Below are 4611 nucleotides of genomic sequence, written 5' to 3'. Positions count from 1 at the left end.
TCCACTAAAGGTTCCAACTGCAAGTTAGTTGAAAATCACGTTGTGAAGTATCTTGAGAAGATTCCTTAAAAGGGTTTGTCATAAGTTGAAGGAAATACAGAAAGCAAGGGTTTATCAGTAAAAGGATTGAAAAATTAAGAATAGGTACTGCTTTAGGGAGGTGGATAGACCAGGAGTGAGAAAGTAGGAAGTCTAGGGCAGAGAGGGCGCGGAAGGAAGAGGCATGCATTTGGCAAGTTCAGAAGAGAAATTAGCGCGAAAATAATAATAAAAGATAACAAGGAGATGCAACCTTGCAGCGAAGAGGGAAAAGCTGAAGACAGTCAGTTAGAGGGAAGGAGTTCATGAGACAAAATGCTTTCGATTCCACCTTGTTTAAGAGAGCAGCATGTGAAATATACTTCATACATGGATGGATAAGGCCCCTGTGCAAAGTTAGTATCTGGGAGAGGTGAAAGAGAAACGCCGGCAGTGACGGCTTGTAACACCTAACTTCATGGAAGCTGTTGTAGCAAGAGACGAGATGTAAAGTTTCCTGTTTTTTTTATTATTAGTTAAGGATAGACAGAGTTTTTCAGTGTAGAAGAGGACAATTGCAGAAAAGAGGATAGTTATCGGTAAGATTTTGTCGAATTGATTGATGGATGAGGTTTGATTTTTAGGCATTGAACAATGTCTTGAAAAGTGAAGAGTGGTATCATCAGCGTGGGAGTGGATAGGAAGAGAAGTTTGGTTAAGAAGGTCATCGATAAATAATAGAAAGAGAGTGAGTAACAAGACAGAGGCCCTGAACGAACACCACTGTAAAAAAATTAGAAGAACACTTGACCATCTACCAAACCAGCAATAGAACGGTCAGAAAGGAGACTTAAGATGAATATACAGAGAGGAGGATAGAAGCCGTTGGAGGGTAGTGTGAAAAATCAAAACTTTGTGCGGTGCTCTATCAAAGACTTTTAATATATCCAAGGCAACAGCGAAAATTTCAACAAAACTTCCAAAAGAGGATGACCAAGACACAAAAAAAAAAGGCAAGATCACCAGTAGAACGGCCACAAACGGCCACAAAGAAGCACACATTGTTCTGACACAAGCGTCAGTGTATCAGTCTTTCCTCCTCCTCTTCTTCTCTTCTCTTGCTTCTTTTTGTACGCCTGATATCACCCAGTCTCAATGTCACGCGCAGACAAGAGGTGCTCAAGGCCAACCCAGCACACCGCCGGCACCGCCGCTATATAAGCCCGTCCAGGAGTCACGCTGGCATCAGACGTTCTCCTGCATCTGACACACACACCAACATGAAGGTCCTGGTGAGTGCTGGTATTGGTGCTGGTGACCGATAAAGTGTTTAGTCAGGAGGAGAAGGGGTGGGCAGCCACTAACTGTGCCGTCTTACAGAGCGTCATCCTGCTGGCCGTGGTGCTGTTCCTGGGTGTGGTCGCCGCCCGTCCCAATGAGGTGCTGGACTTCGAAACTGACAACGTGAGCCACGAGCAGCACGGCGTGCCCGGCCAGGCCGTGTACGGCGAGTACGAGGCAAAGGACGCCCACGGCAACTGGTATGAGGTGAAGTACGTCGCTGACCACCTTGGCTTCCGTACCCTCTAGATGGTGACGACAGAGACGCCTGCTGAGGGTGGCCGCCGCGACTCATAACGCAGGCCTCCGCCAACAACACCGGCGGCGCCGACCTCATGTTTGCTTTCCCTGCACGCCTTCTACTCCTTGTTTCCACTTGTGAAAATTTCCTTGAAAAATACAACTCTATGTACATTTTCTGGTAGTCTTATCTCGTCCTAAATGTGGTAACGGCGGTGTTTGAGCTGCATGAGGGCAGCCCGCCCCCCCTGCGTGGCCAGACCAGAGTGGGGAGCGACCCCTAAGTAGCAGCAGGAGAAAGACAGAGAACGCAAATCAGTACAAACTGAACATGAAGGCGTCATTGGATCAAGATATTCGCAGCTCTTTCTGAGAGATGCATCCCTTGTGATGGAAGAGCAGTTCATCGCAGGGTTTGGCAAGTGACAGAAAGAAGAGGAGAAAGACTGATGCTCCGACGCTTTTGTCAGAACAATTTGTACTTCTTTGGGCACAGGAAGCTTCGCACAAGGTCTAGCATCCTTCATGGTCATGTCACGTGCGGCAAAAAGCTTTCACAGCATGCAGCTTGTTCAAGAAGGTGTTCAGAATTGAGGAAGATGAGAGCTCGCTAGGCTGCAGAGGACAAAATGAGATCTTAACATGTGGCGGTTCATGGAATGAGAAGCACACACTATAACAGCAGTAGCTTTGCTTTATGAACAGCAGGGAAGCCAGTGCCTGTCCTCATCCACTTTTCCTTCACACTGGAAGTTTGCTAACAGTCAACCTGTTTCTAAAAAGGGTGACTGCTCCAATACTGCTGACGTATTGCTTTGATTTTCTTCCTATCGAAAGTCTTTGAATATGTCCTCAATAAGAAAATTTTGAGACATTAACTCGCATCTTTTTCTCTCACCCCCCTATGACTTCCGTAAAGGGAGATGTAGCTTTCCTCATTGAAACTTGGTTATGCTCTTTTAGGGGATTCGGTGAAATTTTGGCTAATGCTTTAGAGACTAAGACATATCAAAGCCTAAGAAATTAAAGTGTTTATTTCTAAGCTTCTTTCATATATTTTCTCTCCTTCTCTCTGCTCCTTCATCTCAAATTTCTTTTCTGGTCGCTCTGTTGCTTCAGTGGTAGACGGCCACTGTTATACTAAAACTATTGCAGTGGTGTTCCATAATCCACTGTCCTATCATCCTTTGTTTTCCTATTCTTTATCACTCTTATCCACTCATACTGATAACTCTGTCCTTCACCTTTCTACATTATTTTCCAAACATTCAGTGCTATTGGAATTTTAAAAATTACGAAGGGACGCTATAAGACACTGGACATGTGATCTTTCTCAAATTTCAGAGTGATGCAAAACAAAGCTTGTGTTATTCAGTGCCTGAAAAGCTAATCCGCCCACCTATCCCCTCGACACTGTCTTCCAAAGAAGTATTCCTCGTCTACAGTGACACAAATTTTCTCTTTCTCTATACAAAACATTCTTGGTGTGTCCTTCATTCAAACTCTGAACTGGAAATTTCATCTCATCTCTTGCCAAAACAGCTTTCAGGAAATTGGGTCTCTTGTACCATTTCCGCCAGTTTTGTTTTCCCTCACCCTTGCTTTCTGTACGCAGATGTCTTGTTCATTCTTATTGTGGAATATATCTTTCACAAATGATGGGCAGGAGTAGCAACTCTTACATTTATTTATTTTTTTTTTTGTCAAGATGCCACAAACCTTTTCGCCTCATCGACATTCTCATCCGACCGACTCTCTTCAGCCCCTTTCACTTCGTCGCATCTCTTGCTTCAACTATTTTCAAGCTGGCTGCTCTTCTGAACTTGCTAAATGTATGTTTCCCCCTCCTGTGGCCTCTCGTTGTACAAGACTTCGTTCTCTCACTCTAACCCCCTATTCCGTCCACCTTCCAGTGCAAAAGTTAACCAGTACCTTCACTCACATCTCCATTACTGGTAAATTCAAACTCTTTGCCTGAATCTGTGCTCCTACGACTTGACCTTTTTCCAAACCTGAATTAGCTCTTGTTTAGCATTTTTTTTTTTTTTTTAAGGGAGCGGGCCTTCTTTTCCTAAATTTGTTTCTGTCCGTGTGTCTTCCTCCCTTGCGAATAGAAAGAAACACGGCTGTCACATTTAGGACGAGATAAGACTACTAGAAAATGTACATAGAGTTGTATTTTCAAGAAAATTTTCACAAATGGAAACAAGGAGTAGGAGGCGTTCAGGGAAGGCAAACATGAGGTCGGCGCCGCCGGTGTTGTTGGCGGAGCCCTGCGTTACGAGACTCGGCGGCCACCCTCAGCAGGCGTCGCTGTCGTCACCATCTAGAGGGTACGGAAGCCATGGTGGTCAGCGACGTACTTCACCTCATACCAGTTGCCGTGGGCGTCCTTTGCCTCGTACTCGCCGTACACGGCCTGGCCGGGCACGCCGTGCTGCTCGTGGCTCACGTTGTCAGTTTCGAAGTCCAGCACCTCATTGGGACGGGCGGCGACCACACCCAGGAACAGCACCACGGCCAGCAGGATGACGCTCTGTAAGACGGCACAATTAGTGGCTGCCCAACCCTTCTCCTCTTCCTCCTTCTCCTTACCAGACATTGTATCGGCCACCAGCACCAACACCAGCACTCACCAGGACCCTCATGTTGGTGTGTGTGTGTGTGTCAGATGCAAGACAACGTCTGATGCCAAAGTGACTCCCGGACGGGCTTATATAGCGGCGTGGCCGGCGGTGTGCTGGGTTGGCCTTGAGCACCTCTTGTCCGCGTGACATTGGGACTGGGCGATTTCAGGGGTGCAAAAAGAAGCCAAGTTTGGGCCGCTAACAGAGTGGCGTCTTATCAGCAGGGTTGCGTGCGGTGCAAGGGTGACGCTGACGCTCGTCTTGAAACAAGATTCCAACTCTCGACAGGCGCCCATGCCGCGCCGCCTCGTCTTTTCTTCCTTCTGTACCACATCCATATTCTCGTCGACTCAGCGCCACGCGCCGCGGGGGTCTCCACGTGCCC

General features: G+C 46.9%; 1 long non-coding RNA gene across 1 annotated transcript; it reads right to left on the bottom strand.

The window, feature by feature from the left end:
- Positions 1-3950: 3950 nt before the first annotated feature.
- On the bottom strand, positions 3951-4376 carry LOC135112766 (uncharacterized). Its single transcript, XR_010274555.1, has 2 exons — positions 4236-4376; positions 3951-4135 (listed from the first exon to the last, which is right to left on the bottom strand). It is a non-coding gene; the product is annotated as an uncharacterized LOC135112766 (long non-coding RNA).
- Positions 4377-4611: the final 235 nt, after the last annotated feature.

This window comes from Scylla paramamosain, chromosome 24 (genome assembly GCF_035594125.1).
Source record: "Scylla paramamosain isolate STU-SP2022 chromosome 24, ASM3559412v1, whole genome shotgun sequence".
NCBI lineage: Eukaryota > Metazoa > Arthropoda > Malacostraca > Decapoda > Portunidae > Scylla > Scylla paramamosain.
This window is presented reverse-complemented; position numbering and strand designations above follow the sequence as displayed.